The 17373-nt window shown below is 42.9% G+C and overlaps 1 pseudogene; it reads left to right on the forward strand.

Annotated features, from left to right (window-relative positions):
* Positions 1 to 275: 275 nt before the first annotated feature.
* On the forward strand, positions 276 to 2791 carry LOC123103453 (disease resistance protein RPM1-like; annotated as a pseudogene).
* The last annotated feature ends 14582 nt before the right edge of the window (positions 2792 to 17373 follow it).

Consider the following 17373-nt stretch of genomic DNA (forward strand, 5'->3'; position numbering starts at 1 on the left):
CCTCTCTTTTTGTTTTTTTCTCATAGAACGCAGACTTATACAGTAGTAAAATTTTAGCTGAGAACATTGAAGTTGTCGTCCAATAATTTGTCCATTTGCCTTTAAAGTTGTTGGCGGAATTTTGTTTTGGAATAAATTAGATCACACATTGTAGGTAGCCAACCTTACCAAACCATTCGTACGTCCTCTGCCTCCGATACACTAGCAACAGTCCTGCACTCCTGCTCCTCCGATAGCAAGAACCCTCTGAATCTGAGCTCAAAGCCTCAACAACCATGGCGGAGGGTGTTGTTGGGCTGGTGGTGGCGACGCTCGGCGCGGCGCTGGCAACAGAGGCGGCGACCTTCGGCTGGTCGCTGCTACGCAAGGAAGCCGCCGCCATCAGGGACGTCTTTGGCAAGATCCGCCAGTCCAAGGCGGAGCTGGAGAGCATGCAGGCCTACCTGCACAAGGCGGAGCGGTTCAAGGACACCGACAGGACCACCGACATCTTTGTTGGCGAGATCAGGGGCCTCGCCTTCCAGATCGAGGACGTCGTCGACGAGTTCACCTACAAGCTGGAGGACTGCAAGCATGGAGGGTTCACCGGCAAGATCAGAAGTAAAGTTACCACAGTATGGGGAATGCCTGGTGTTGGTAAAACCACTCTGGTTGCTCATGTGTACAACATGTTGAAATTGGATTTTGATGCCGCAGCGTGGGTAACCATGTTGAAGAGTTACTGCCTCAAAGAACGGCTGAAGAAGATAGCCGCCGAGTTCGGCATCGCAGTTGATGTGGCCACCAGTGAGATGAGAGGCCTAGCAGAGTCCATCCATAACTACCTTCAAGGTGAAAATTTCATCGTGGTCCTGGATGATGTTTGGACTCCGCTTGTGTGGTCAGAGATAAGGAATGTCTTTCCAACATCTAATTGTACCGGCCGATTTGTTATCACATCAAGAAAGCATGAAGTGTCACTGTTAGCAACTAGGGAGTCTGCAATTCACTTGGAACCGCTACAAGCATATCAGTCCTGGCTGTTGTTCTGCAAAGAGGCCTTTTGGAATAATGATGACAAAGAGTGCCCATTGGAGTTGCAAGAATTGGCCCGGAAGTTAGTAGCAAAGTGTCAAGGCTTGCCTATTGCAATTGCATGCATTGGCCGCCTACTCTCCTGGAAACAACCAACTTTTGCTGAATGGGAGGATGTGTATAGGGGTTTGGATTCGCAGTTCATGAAAGATGTGATCCCTGATGCTCATATGATCCTAAAGGTCAGCTTGGAGGACCTTTTGTATGATAAGAAGAATTGTTTCTTACATTGTGCATTATGCCCAGAAGATCATGTATTAAAGAGGAGGAAGGTAATGAGGCAGTGGATTACGGCGGGGTTTATCAGGGAAAAGGAAGAGAACAAAACATTGGAGGAAGTGGCAGAGGGCTACTTAGCCGAGCTTGTGAATCGAAGTCTACTGCAGGTAGTGAAGAGGAATCATGACGGGCGACTGAAACACTGCCGGATGCATGATGTCATACGCCTACTTGCCCTCAACAAAGCCAAGGAAGAATGCTTTGGAAAATTTTATAATAGCTCTGCTTCTGGGGCACTCTCTGTAGAGGGTGCACGTCGCATATCTGTTCAGGGTGAAAACATTGAACAACTGAGCCGTTCTGGTGCAACACATCTCTGTGTGCTCCATGTGTTAGGGAGGTGTATCAATGTTGATTTTCTGAAGCCTATTCTAACATCTTCGAAATTTTTGTCGACCCTTGATCTGGAAGGTACTCATATCAAAATGCTGCCCAATGAAGTATTCGACTTGTTTAACCTGCGTTATTTGGGTCTTAGAGATACCAAGATTGAAAGCCTGCCTGAAGCAGTTGGGAGGTTACAAAACTTGGAAGTCTTGGATGCTTGTGAATCTAAGCTGGCGTATTTGCCAAACAATGTTGTTAAACTACAAAAGTTGAGATACCTGTATGCGTTTACTCCTGGTTCACCAGTAAATGAAACTGGAGATGGAGTCAAGGTGCCTATTGGCATACAGCACATGACAGCACTGCACTCTCTCCAGTGCATCAAAGCCACTCCAGAGTTTCTGTGTGAAGTTGGATCTTTGATAGAGCTAAGAACACTCAGTGTCTGCAACATTAGAAGCGAACACTCTGCTGGCTTGAGCAACGCTATTACCAAAATGAGCCATCTTGTTCATCTTGAAATTATCGCTGCAGCTGAGAGTGACGTGCTGCAGCTGGATGGGCTACGTTTACCTCCAACCCTTTCTTGGCTTTGTTTAGGAGGGCGGCTAGAGAAAATATCGATGCCTCAGCTTTTCTCTTCCTGGTCACACCTTAATGGCCTGACTCGGTTGCAGCTGGGATTCTCTAATATTGATGAGCAGACCTTTTCCTGTCTCTTCGTTTACATGGTCTACGCTCTCTTGGGCTAAGGAAGGCTTTTGAAGGGAAAAAATTGGACTTTTGCTCAGGGTCATTTCCAGAACTTAGGCATCTATACATATGGGACGCAACAGAGCTCAACCAAGTTGGAATACAGGAGGACGCGATGAAAAGCCTTGCCAATCTATTGTTCATAAACTGTCCTGAGCTAAAGTTTCTTCCTGATGGCATTGAACACCTTGCAGCTCTCGAGAAATTGCGTCTGGAGGACACATCAGAAGAGTTGATAGAAAAGCTCCGGCAGAAGAGAGATTCAGATGAATGCAACGAAGATGTAATGAAGATTAGTCACATAAGAAATGTCACAGTCAGATTGAGCCATAAAGGACTTTTGGAGAGGATTAGGTGATCGTCGTTATTCACAAGTTTAGCTTTCGTTTTTTTCGTACTCATTATCCTACGTATGTCTTTCATACTTATTATCCTAAATTAATAGGCTGAGTCGACTGTGCTATTAAGTGGCGTTTGCAAAGATTCTCCCCTGATTGGCCGACTAACTGAATCTTTTGCAATTTTTATCAGACACATTTTGCTCAGCAGGGAGGAGGCAAGGACATTTGAGGTGTTGTAGTTGTTACATTAGTTTCTCAGTGTAAATTTGCGCTGTTCTTTCTTGTTATGACTTCTCTTTATGAGCTGCTTCCTGATTTGCATTGAAGACAAGTAAGAAGACCAGCTGTGGGTCAGCTTCTTGATTTCCGTGGCATGATGATTTTCTAGCTCCAAAGAAGAAAAAGAACTATGGGCCGGCATACTTGCCAGCACACAATCCTGAAGGGGAGAACACATGTTCTCTTATTCCACAATACGTCTTTCCATAGTTTCTGTTGCCTAGCTACTTTCTTTGGCCACATGCTGCTAGAAATTCCATCTGGAATGGTGTTGCTGCAAGCTAAAACTGTATTCAGTAATTTCCTGATGAAATTTTGTAACTGATTTGTCCTCCTGTTATTAGAAAAACTTGTCGTATTCGTCCCACGGGAGGCGGAATTAATTGTTGGGAAACGGAGCATGTAATTTCAAAAAAATTCCTACGCATTTATCCATGGAGATGCATAGCAATGAAGGGGAGAGTGTGTCTACGTACCCTCGTAGACCGTAAGCGGAAACGTTTCACAACGTGGTTGATGTAGTCGAACTTTCTTTGCGCTCCAACCGATCAAGTACAGAACGTACGACACCTCTGCGTTCAACACACGTTCAGCTCGATGACGGACTCACCTTCTCGATCTAGCAAGACGGCGAGGTAGTAAATGAGTTCCGGCAGCACGGCGACGTGGTGTCGGTGATGGTGAAGTGATCTCCACAGGGCTTCGCCTAAGCACCACAAAAATATGATCGAGTGTGTAAACGACGGGGGGGGGGGGGGGGGGGGGGGGGGGGGGCGCACACGGCTAAGCAATTGTTCTGGATGTGCTAGGCGCCCCACTCCCACATACCCACATATATATATATATATATAGGTGGGGGGAAGGAGGGAGCAGCCAGGAGGCACCCCAAGTAGGATTACTTGGGGTCCTCCCAAGCCGGCCGCCCCCCTGCCATATTTGCCGGAGGAGGGAAGAAAAGGGGGGAGAGGGAAAGGAAGGGGAGGCCGAGTCCCCTCCTTTCCTTCTCCCACTTGGCCGGCTGCCATAGGGGGGGTGCGCCAGCCCCTTGTGGGCTGGTGTGCTCCCCACCAATGGCCCATTAGGCCCACTATCCTCCCGGGGGTGCCCGGTACTCCGATAGCTATCTGGTTCTCTTCAAACATTTCCAGTGTCTGAATACCATCATCCCATATATCAATCTTTACCTCTCGACCATTTCAAGACTCCTCATCATGTCCGTGATCTCATCCGGGACTCCGAACAATATTCGGTCACCAAATCACATAACTCATATAACACTATATCGTTAACAAACGTTAAGCGTGCGGACCCTACCGGTTCGGGAACTATGTAGACCTGACTGAGACACTTCTCCGGTCAATAACCAATAGCGGAACTTGGACGCCATATTGCCTCCTACATATTCTAGGAAGATCTTTATCGGTCGAACCGTTATGACAACATACGTAATTCCCTTTGTCCATCGGTATGTTACTTGTTCGAGATTCGATCGTCGGTTCTCTATACCTAGTTCAATCTCGTTACCGGCAAGTCTCTTTACTCGTTCTGTAATACATCATCTTATAACTAACTCATTAGTCACTTTGCTTGCAAGGCTTCATATGATGTGTATTACCAAGAGGGCCTAGAGATACCTCTATGAAACTTGGAGTGTCAAATCCTAATCTCGATCTATGCCAACCCAACAAACACCTTCGGAGATACCTGTACAACATCTTTATGATCACCCAGTTACATGCTGACGTTTGATAGCACACAAGGTATTCCTCAGTTATCCGGGAGTTGGATAATCTCATAGTCCAAGGAATATGTATTTGACATAAGAGAGCAATAGCAATAAACTGAACGATCAATATGCTAAGATAACAAATGGGTCTTGTACATTACATCATTCTCCTAATGATGTGATCCCGTTATCAAATGACAACACATGTCTATGGTTAGGAAACCTTAACCATTTTCGATCAACGAGCTAGTCTAGTAGAGGCTTACTAGGGACACGATATTTGTTCATGTATTCACACATGTATTTAAGTTTCCGATCAATACAATTCTAGCATGAATAATAAGCCTTTATCACGAATAAGGAAATATAAAATAACAACTTTATTATTGCCTCTAGGGCATATTTCCTTCATTAATTGCCTTTTGACTGTTATTGATAGCATGAGTTGGAACGGAACACTGTGTGACTGTGTCATTGATTGAAAATCTAGTTTTGTATACAATATCAACCAGATGGGCAAGCTGTGTCTCACAAAATCTATTCACCATACCAATGTATCACTGACCAAATTAATTATGGTTACGTTCTAAGATCACCATCTCATATTATATACAAAAAATTTTCTGCAGGCGATTAGGTACCTTGAAATGCCTAACCTGTCAACCTTAGTTAGGTTCTAGAACTTCAGTGTAATGAGGTATGGAATGAATTCTAGTTATGGAATTAATTGTAGTTCCCTTAAGTGATATGAGTGCAGTGTCATCCTGAAGCAAGATAGTGTCCTTAATTGACATGAGTTTTTGTTGGTTGCCTTTGGCATGCTAATACGCTGCTGGAAACTCAGTCTGGAAATGATGTTGCTGTAAATTATAAAGACTTCAATTTTGTAATAATATTTTTTGTATACAAATTCATATTTGAAATATGTATTAGATGTACACAGGTTGCCTGTTACAAATTCTGTTCACCATAAAACTATGGATCATCTCATATAATGATGTTATGTACACATTTTTGTCTATAGGTGGTTATTAGTTGCCTTGGCATGCCTAACCTCAACCTTTGTATTCATTTAAGCTTTGAACTGACAAGTATAGTTCTGATTTTAGAATTTCGTGGTGTAATGAAGTAACTAATGAATTTTTGCTCACAATTTTTACTAACTCTAATTACTAATGAGTTCATCCTGGAGCAAGACAGTGTCATTGAAGCCCTGGCCTTGATATGTAGTGTCATCTATTTATCAAGAAGATACCACTTAAACATCTTCAATTCTACCACTTGTCCCGCCTGGTTTCTCAAACACATATGTGGAGGAAAAGGTCCAGTCCCAGTGGTCCAACATCGCGCTTGAACCAAAGGTGCACATTTTGGCATTGTTTCAGTTATATTGTTAAGATGTCAGCAAATGCAGGCAATTATCATATAAGTACCAACTCTGCACTCTGTACCATTAGCTGCTAAGCTATTTTATTAGGAAAAACAAGTTTAGTTGCTTTCATATTCTCTCCGATTGATGTTCGTTGGTCTAAAAATTGCAGTGAAGTATGGGATGCATTGCTGCCAACAGTTTTTGTGGATTCATCTTTTCTTTTTCAGTATATCATTGACAGGAGCTCAACATAGCATACTAGTGGACTTATCCCTAAGCCTGGCTAGCGCACATGTTTCACTTTCAGGCACACAACACGGTTTTGTTTTTCTCGCATGTGCGCACAGTTCAACGCTAGTGCCATAACAAGACACTTCATCCACCCCAAAGAAAGCACGTTGAAAAACACCAATAGTTTTTAATACATTTTTAGGATTTGCAGAACGTTCAATAATTTTTTTTGAAAAGGAGGCTCACCCTCGGCATCTGCATCTGAGAGATGCATGCAGCCATATTATTAAAAGGTACGAAAGTAACAAAGTTTTAGATCCATTATAGCTCGCAAAAGGAGCAAAAAACGGAAGTACAAAAGGGAAAAACATTGCCACAACCAGCACGATAAATAGGACAAGAACACTAGCCACCTATCCTATTATGAGACCGCCATCCAAACCGGTTAAATATAGCCCGTGCTATCATCTTTCACTGGTTGCACCCAGTAACCAAAGGCTCCCTGGAGTCCATATGAGTGAGTAAGGACCAGGTACGGATCCACGCCATAGCTCTGAAGATGACCTGCAAGAAAGTTAAAGCGTGTTGTCTGTTAAAAATCATATCATTCCTGCAATTCCATATACCCAAATGAGCTCACATATTCCAATCCAAATACGAGACACCGTAATATGATCTACTCCAGCTAGCCTTGTTTCAAATAACACTTCGATGCTAACTGGAGGAGTAATGTTAAGAGCTATATGAATAGTTCGCCAAAGTAATTTCGCGAGAGGGCAATCTATGAATAGGTGTTGTATTGTTTCGTCTCGATCACAAAAATTACAACGTGCACTACCTACCCAACATTGCTTTATTAAATTGTCTTTGGTGAGGATCACTTGCTTGTGGACAAACCACGTGAAAATCTTTATATGCAAGGGACCCTTAACTTTCTAGATATTAACCGATCTTGGGATTGGGCCAGAATTAATAAGATCCAAATACATAGATTTGACTGTAAAAGCACCATTTGTGGTTAGTTCCAATGTAAGGAATCAGATTGGTCGGAAAGTTGAATGTCCATTAACCTCCGTACCAAGTGCAGCCAGGAGTTCCAGCGTTCCCCAACTAAAGATCTCCTGAACTGTATATTTAAGGGCACCTCCTGTAGTATGGTACCTACGTAAGCCTCCTTACATTGTACAATATTATATAAGGTGGGGTATTGTAATGCTAGAGGCGTCTCCCCTAACCACGTATCATCCCAAAATCTTATTGTCATCCCATTGCCAATCAAAAATTTGGCCCTGTGAAAAAACAAATCTTTCCTTCTCATAAGTCCCTTCCAGAATGGCGAATCGTTAGGTCTTGCGGTAACTTGGGCCAAAGTTTTAGATTGTAAATATTTGCTTCGTAATATATGTGCCCACAGACCATCAGTCTCTATTGATAACCTAAAAAGCCATTTACTCATTAGGCATTTATTTTTAAACTCTAGTTTTTCAATACCGGGACCTCCTTGGTCCTTGGCTCGACAAATGCTGTCCCATCTTGCCAGATGATACTTTGTTTTAAAATTATCTCACTACCAGAAAAACTGAGATCGATAAAAATCAAATCTCTTCCGCACCCCTTTAGGTATTTCGAAGAAAGATAATAGGAACATGGGCATACTCGCTAATACTAAATTAATGAGTACCAATCGACCTCTATAGGACATTAGCTTCCCTTCTAGTAGCTTAATTTCTTTTCAAATCGATCCTCGATGCATTTCCACTCTTTATTAGTGAGTTTACAATGATGAATCGGGATACCCAGATAAGTAAAAGGTGAAGACCCCAATTCACATTCGAACAATTGTATATATGCATCTTGTTCCTCTTTGGCCCGCCCAAAGCAGAACAATTCGCTCTTGTGAAAATTAATCTTTAGTCCGGATAACTGCTCAAAAAGGCACAAGACCAGTTTCATATACCGGGCCTTAGCGAGATCATGCTCCATGAAAAGAATAGTGTCCTCGACATATTGTAAGATGGATACCCCCCCATCCACCAGATGGGGAACGAGTCCACCAAGTTAGCCATTTTCCTTGGCCCAGCCTATAAGAATTGTCAGCATATCCGCCACTATATTAAACAAGAGAGGAGACATCGAATCACCTTGTCTCAATCCCTTATGAGTCTGAAAATAGTGATTGGTATCGTCGTTAACTTTCACTCCGACACTACCTTTTTGGACTAGGGAATCCACCTGATTCATCCATGTCTCATCAAAACCCTTCATGTGCATTGCCTGCTACAGGAAAGTCCATTTGACTTTCAATAATGGGTAGGAAAGCATTCTGCATGAGTTAAATTAGCAATAGGGGTAACCCTTGGTAAATCCGAGGAATAGAAGAAATGGGACACTGCAGAACTTGCGCAACTTCTTTCGCAAGTGCCGGGGAGGTGTGCATGTGGACTAATGTTTTTTTAAAACTAATGGCTAGACGGCGAAGTCTTGAAGGATTACTTCAATTAAAGCATGAACAATAATTAACCTGTCAATGGCATATAGTAGGGTTGTCGGAGAGAGGTGTGTGAAGATGGGGTGGTGAAGATGGAGTGTGTGCGTGCTGTTTGATGTACCATCTGTTGTCGTACGTCGGGAATGATAATAAAGTGGTAGGGTGAGAGTGTCATTGATCCAGGAGCAGAATTTGTCTGGGAAGCTCCGACAGTTTACGCCGACGCACAAGGAGGACCAAGAGAGTGAGTCAAATGCTTTTCAGAAATCCCGGGGAAGCCACAAAAAACCACCACATTTGGGGACTTCGTTTTTGTTTTCAAAAAACCACCATGTTAGTGCTGACAGTTTTCAAAAAACACTGATTGAACGGTTCAGCGTGTCTGAGTGGAAAACTGACCGGTTGGTCCCGCTGTTAGGTGCCACGTGGACAGGGGGAGACAGCGGCCGTGACGCGTGCCGTTAGACGGCGTCACACATGACCTAGTGAGATGGCTGACCCAGCCCGACCCGTTCGTCCATTCTCATCTCTCTCGCCTTCGTCTCTGCCTACGGCGCGTTGGCCACCGCCTCCGCCATCCATTTGTTGGCGCCGGCCGCCGCGGCGATGGTGTCCTGGAAGAACAGTGAAACTAGCAGCAAAGACTCTGTGTCCCCCCTCTTCAACTCGCAGGCGGACGAGACCTACGTGAGTATCATTTCTGTTTGACTTAGGGTTAGGGTTTTCGTTAATTGAAGCTTAGTTTTCACAGATTTGATTTGGGAGCACTGTTGCACTATTGTAGATCCAACAGAGCAATGTTGACCCACAGTGGTGCGGCATTGTCGCCGGAGGACCGATGTGCTGTCACAACGTTCCTGTTCATAGGGTTGTTGTGTTCCAAGGAATCAACACCGGCCGTAGGTTTTATGGATGCGGTAATCAGGTTAGTGGCAGGTCCTCTCTGGAACATGTAGATTATACAGATCCTTTGTTTGGTGCTCAGTGAACTGAATATAGGTTTATTTTTTCTGTTAACTGAATATAGTTGTGTACTTAGTTTTCTGAAGATGTTGTTTTATCTGCTGTTTTGAGGAAAGAATGTGTCAGGTTTAATCAATGCTTATCTGAATGTGCAGGTGTTAAATGAGCTCAGTTAACTGAATATATGTAGCTGTTAACTGAATATAGGTGTTAACTGACTTCTCTGAATGTGTAGTCCTATTGTTAACTTTTGTTTTGTCTGAATTATTATAGGAAGGTGACAATTGTGGTCTAGACAATAACATTGACCGCCAACATCACAACAAGTTATCAACAATAGCAAGTTCACCATACCAAGTTTACCATAGCTTGCCAACATCACGGAAAGTTATCATAGTTTGAAAACACCAAACCAAAAGTTTTGCCCAAAATACAAATCAGAGCATGATTAACCTTCTACCGCAACAAGTACAACATAACTGCCTGACTAATTGCCACTAGCATAGAAATAGTCTCTAAACTTGCTTGGCTTCTTCCTGACCCTTGTAGAACCAGATGCACTAGCAGTAGCAGACCTTGGAGGAGCAAATGAAGAAGCACCAACTCTTCTTGCACTAGATGAGGAAGCAATAGTTCTTGGAGCAGATGATGAAGCAATAGTTCTTGGACTAGATGAGGAAGCAGCGGCTCTAGGAGCAGCAGCAGTTCTAGAAGCAGCAACAGCTCTAGGAGCATAAGAAGGAGCAGCTCTAGGAGCACCAGAAGCATCTGCAGGTCTAGGAGCACCAGAAGCATCAGCAACTCTTGCACTAGAAGCGCCAGAAGCTACAACAATAGCTCTTGCACCAGATGATGATGTTGTTGCTGCTTTTCTGGTACCAGAAGCTGCAGCAATAGCTCTTGCATCAGATGATGCTGGTGTTGATGTGGCAGCAGTTGATGGAGGGGCAGTTCTTGTTCCCTAAAACATGTCAAGTATTTGCAATATTTTTTCAGTATAATACTATAGACAAAACTAAACATGGCAAGGACAACAATTATTTATTATACCTTGTGCTTGTTCTTCCTAGCAGCAAGGGATGGCTTCAATTGATCACCACAGTTTGTGTATATATGCCCTTGCTTCCCACAGTTGCTGCAGGTGATGGTTCCAACTCTGGAACTGTCCTTGGATTTTGGCACTTCAAATTGACCATTTCTTCTTTGAGTCCGATTTCTACCCTTCTTCTTATGGAACACGTGGGGATCTATGAGCCTGTTTGGTTCGTGTCCTGCACATTGTGCCTGACAAAATCGAGTGCCTGGAGTCGGCCTGGGAAAGTGCTGCTCTTTGCCTGGTCAGGCTTGTGTTGTTTGGATCATGTCCACGCCTTGTTGATGTATTAAAGAATGTCAAATCATGCATGTCTTCTTCAGTTTGGATGGGACCACAGATTAGCAATCCAGGAAGGAAGCCAGGCGTCCGATCCAGGTTGCCTGGGCCAGGCTAATGGACGTTCAAGGTTTTGCGCCAGGCTAATGATGTTATCAACTTCCCCAGGCCAGGCTAGCTCCAATCATTCAGGGTACAAACCAGACAGATCTCGGGCAGATCCCAGGCAAGCTCCAGGCGAGGTAAGTTTGCCCCAGGGTTGCAACCAAACAAACCCTATGTCTCTAGTGTCTGTCTTTGTCAATAGGTCAGGTCTAGGAACTGGGTAGATCATTGGTTTGTATGCTTGTAGGTACATATAGGCTTCTTGAAGAACTCATGGACAAAATCTTCTAGTTGCTGTTTTGATTTACAGATTGCACGTACAACATGGTTACATGGTACACCTCTCATGTCCCATTTTCTGCAACCACATGTCCAATTCTTCAAGTTCATAGCATAGGATTTCTCACCACTATTCACTTGATATAGATCAGACCCTGCGATCATAGCTTTGCAATTCCTATCCCATTCCTGCGATCATACCATTGAAATCAGCCAGATGGACAATTACCCATCTAGACCTGAAATAAGTACAACATAAGAGATGCAACAATGTTTATGTGAAAGACAAATTGCTATAGAGACAAACATGCCAATGAAATGACTATATCCTTTAAGAAAACCCTCCCTTTCTGCCGCAAGACAAATCAATAGTCTATGAAATATGGGAATTTTGCTGGGATGCTCGTTGACAACTCTAGTTGTTACAATGCATCTACTCCCAGTGTTTCTTTCCAAAACAACTTGAAGATAGTCTCTAATCCTAGTATACTGTGCTTCCTGATCACCTGAACAACACTGAGAGCTTGCTGACTTGTCCTGTATGCCATCATCTTACCAACCTCCACACCATACTTCTCCTTTGTCTTGTCTATGAGTGTCTAAATGCCTGCTTTAGGATCTGTCCTGAAGCATTATTCAACTACTTTGGCCACAAACCTAGCAGGAACTTTGCAATTCTCACCACTTGGAGTACATGTATGTTCTAATTGCAGCTTCCTAATACAAATTATTTTTTCTTGCCCAACTACAGATGCAACCCTGTGAAAGGGGAAACCTTTCTCCACACAATGAAGTATGATCCCGTCTTTGTTGTTCATGTGGTAATGGAAGTTCCTTCTCCGTGTCACATGCAAGTTAACCAATGCTCTTCTGAACTGGTAAACATCAACAAAATACATGCGCCAACAAATTTGCTCCTGTGGCATAAGCCTATTTTCATCATACCATATCCTAGATTTCTTATTTTTTGCCTTGGACTATCTACCAGATGAAGGACAATACAACACTACTTCTTCAGTAGAATCATTTTGAAGTTCATCATCTATACCTTCATCACTACAAGGAATGTAGTCTGCCTCAAGTTTGGCTTCTGAACTGCAGTGTGATATACTTGTTGGAGGTCTTCTAACAGGTAATTTCTCAACTAGTGCTGCTTTAACAAAACCCTCTCCTTCATCCTCCTCCTCAACAAAACGGAATAGATCTTCTGGCTCTGAATCACCTTCAAAAACCCTCTTCCTCTTGCCCCTCTTCCTCTTTCTCCTCTTCAGAGCTATCCACATCAATCTCTTATCTTCATCAACTCATCATGTTCCATGTCATTAGCAAACTCAGTAAGAAAATCATCTAACTCTTTCACACCAGCTATGTCGTTCCCCTTTTTAACATTGCAACTCTCCTGAGTGACAAGATGTTCTCCATAGAAGTCCTGTGTGTGAGCACTAACAACTGGAGCACACATATCTGCTTCATGTTCAATGGTCTGACTTTGGTAGAGCAAAACTTTGTCATCTATATTGTACACCTTCCAATCTCAGAAACTGGAATATGCTTTTCACATCCATATCCAATTTTGATCTACAACTTTGCCATCTCTGAGTCTCTTCCTTTCATTACTGTGATAGTAACACACCTCTTCTCCTCATACAATATCAACATTTCATCTACATCTTCCCCAGATTTGATTAGCTGCATGCCTGACATTCCGACACCCTCTTGCTTCACATAGTACATGGAATACTTTTGATCATAGCCCTCTAACCCAATAATTGCTAGCATGTTGATATATGTGATATCTGATTCACATAAGGTCCTTTCTAGATTGTCACAACCTTGGAAATGAAACCTCATGTCGCATGGTTCATCATCATCCAAACTGCAAGTTCAGTTTACAGTGTCACATAATAGTAAATATCATTCATTTAGTTAATAGTAAATATCATTCAGTCAATTGAGCTCAATTAACACTAAATTCATTCAATTTAGCTGAGCTAATACTAAATTCAATTATCAACAATTCATTCAGTTCATAGAATATTCAGTTAACACAATTGAGCTCAGTCAGTTAACACTAAATTTAGTTATCCACAATTAAGCTCATATTCACTTAACAGTAAATTTAGTTGATCAAAATTATTTTGTTAACATAAAGTTCCTTTCTTGGACTACAACCACTAATTCCTAAAATGAACTACAAACCCTAATTACTAAATTGAGATTGAAACCCTAATTCCTAAATTGTGATACAAACATAGACAATAGTATAGCTACACTACCAAAATCACACAAATTGGAAAACTACACTAGCATATTCAAAAAATATTAAATGGGGAGCAAAAACACTTACTCCATGCCGCCTAGGCCGGATGTGAAGTGGTGGCTCTGCCCTGGATTGGCCTTCCAGACCTAGGCAAATTTGGCGGCCGCCTGTGCCTCAATGTCGTCAGAGCTCCCGTTGAAGATGTTGCCATCCTCGCTGCGCTCACCTCCGCCACCGACGGCAGATTGAATGACGCCAACCGTACCAGGGAGCACCATCGGAAAGCGAGGAAGGACGGGGAGGCCAGCAGCACCGGCAACGGAGAGGTCGCGGTCGTCCCTGCCGTCATCGGATGCGCCTCCACTGTTGACGCCGCCGCCGCCACCGCCGATCTCCATGCGGGAAGTGAGCTAGGAGACGAGATGCGATTTGGGGGGAACTGGGTGCGGTGGACCGGCTCATTAGGTTTTGTCTGACGCCGTCTAATGGCGTGTCATGGGCGCCGCCTCCCTCTTTCCACATGGCACCTGATAGCAGGCCCAACCGGCCAGTTTTCCACTCAGACGCATCAAACCGTGCAATCAGTGTTTTTTGAGAACTGTCAATGCAAACGTGGTGGTTTTTTGAGAAAAAAACGAAACGTGGTGGTTTTCTGTTTAAGCGCCCGCAAATGTGGTGGTTTTTTTGCAATTTACTCAAGCCCTGACAGTTAGGATGGCTATCAAGGAGGCCCAAGAGAGTGAGTCAAATACTTTTAGGAAGTCTAGTTTTAGGACCATGGTACCACCTTCTTCCATCTATATAGGGCCTAGTGCGTTTTTCGAGGCTAACTTTGATCAAATGTTTAAGCAATAATATATGACATGCAACTTACACAAAGTAGACCATCAAATTCCTATGTGAAAGAAGCTTCTAATGATATAATTTTCACATTATACATCTCATGTACTATTAATCTTTTCAATAGTCAAAGACAGTCTTCAAAAACATATTAGGCCATATATAGATGGAAGGAGGGAGTATTTTTTTCGGGTATATGGTAGGTACACTCTTATTATGGCAGGAGGAGACTTGGTTGGCAGCGAAGACGAAATTTTCGGCAGTATTGCGGCCAGTGATGAACCCAATTTGGTTTCGCGGATGAGGAGGGGGATGAGAGGCTTCAGTATGCTAGCGAAGATTCTTGCCACCCCTTTTGTAGGCCTATTTTTAAGAGAAATGGGCCGGTAAGCGTCGGGTGTTGCTGCAGAGTCCTTTTTGGGCAATAAGCCCAACTAATTCTTTGAGTCTATGCATTAAGGTTGTAGAACTCATCCAAGAAACAGGCTGCACGAATTTCTTGCATATCTAAACATGGTCGGATGGGGATATATTAAGTACGATGTTTGATAATTCGTGAGTATTAAATACTAGTCCGTCCATGGCGCAACAATTCCATTCAAATGTCTCCATATCTTACATTAATTGATTATGGGAAATAATGTGCCTGGATGCTACCACTAGCATCACCCAAACTTCTATATAGGTCGCCCCTATTTGTTGCAAGAAACCAAGCAATACAAAGTTTGTTTTGTGGGGACCAAGCAATACAAAGCTACAACGCAGTTATAGTTCAAATCTTCAACACGCCCTTGGTGCACACGGGAAAAATGGGTGGCGTCGAATTGACTGAACTGAAACTACTGGCCTCATGGGCGAGACCCTGGGCTTTCACAGCGAAGCTCGCGCTCCACCTCAATGGCTTGAGCAGGACCTCGAAAAAAAGTACACAAAGCAAAAACTACCATGGTGCCCTAGTACACCAAGCAAAACTAAAATCATGGTAAGCTAATGGTCCTCACATGGTGTTACTTCTCTTGGCACACACTCCAGTGCTTGTTGTTGCTTTTCTTGCCAACGTCCCTGCTACCAGATGCAAAACCATGACATTCGATCTTTTTTCCTCTATCAGTGAATCCACGATACCAGTAGTTCCCGCTTGCAATCTCCAAAACCTGCAACCAAACTTCTGATGCCAATTATTAAAAAAATCTTTGTCCCATATTGTGTGATTTTTTCTCCTTTTATGATTGACTGACTCATATTTTCTAGCCTTAGTTTAGCACATGACCGATCCCGACTTTGTTGTTTCCTGATCCAGCCAACAACTATATGTCCAAGAGAGGCAAATTCAATGGCTGATGCATTAGCTACGTGAGGTTGTAATTCAACAACGATGGTCTGGCTAGACAACCCACTAGACTTTTACACAACTATTCCGTTTTGATTTGAATCTAAGAAGCAATCTAAGTAAGCATCTCTGCGAAAAGAGAAAAAAAATACTGCATACTATACTAGTGATGTACCCAACCCAAATATATTGTCATGGAACATGATGTTTTGTATTGGTATCGTTGAGCTTTCCAGGGGCAAGATTAAACTGCTAACATATTACAATACTTTAATCTCAAAATCAATCCACACATTTGATCTCATGAAACACATAATAACTCACTACAATAGTACAAATTTCCTGGAACAACAAATACAACAAAGGTTGACCCTGATAGTTACCTATCTTATTCGACTTAAAAATACATGCTGTTGAAACTTCGATCCAGAAACCAACCTATGGATGACGGGACCTATGCAGCGTGAGAAGGCGTCCTGCAAAATTTTTCATTGATGGTCTTTGATCTACGTCAAGGTTAAGACACTCAAATTCCAAGTCTCCCGTTGTTGCAATTTCTTATCGACGAGTTCAGTCAGTCTCTCCCCATTTTGGTGACACTCCAGGAAGCTCCTCACTAGGCTATTATTGTCAGAATAAGTGGCCTTCTTCCTGCTAATGAGCTCTAAGATGACAACCCCAAAAATTGTAGACATCACTTTTGTCAGTCAATCAACCTGCTTGTAGGTACACTGGATCCATATAAGACATGTCACCTATGATGTTTCTAGTGTGGTCCTTGCCTTTTGCAATCAACCTTGATATGCCAAAGTCCGCGATCCTAGGGGAAAAGTTCTCATCCAAGAGTATGTCCATGATCCTCAATATGCTCGGTAACACCTTTGAAAATAAAGAAAGCACACTCAAGTCCCTAGGATCGACTGGCTTCATCATCTCGAACGGGTCGATGCTGCGGCGCCGCATGCTGTTCCATCGTCGGAGCCAACCTGTTATTATGGACCGCGGACAGAAGTCATCAAGGTCACGGTCCTATTGGACTAGAACCTTGGAGAAGAAGCCATCACTGTCGGAATAGCCGCAAATCCAAAAGCCAAACCACCATTATTTCTCACAGGCCTCACGTCGGCATTATACTTCCAATATCTCCATTGAAATACGGAAATGGAAATAGGATAATGATAAATGGAAAAGCGAGAAAAATCCTTTAGGAGTATATATGGTACAAATGTAGCAAAGTGGATCAAGGCGGTAGATTTTGAATCCCCCATGCGTGGGTTCAGTTCCCTATGTTCGATCATCACATTTTTGCAACTTTTAAAATGTAAATTTTGATATTCATAGTTACTACGGTGAT

The sequence above is a fragment of the Triticum aestivum genome, chromosome 1B (genome assembly GCF_018294505.1).
Source record: "Triticum aestivum cultivar Chinese Spring chromosome 1B, IWGSC CS RefSeq v2.1, whole genome shotgun sequence".
NCBI classification, from domain to species: Eukaryota; Viridiplantae; Streptophyta; class Magnoliopsida; order Poales; family Poaceae; genus Triticum; species Triticum aestivum.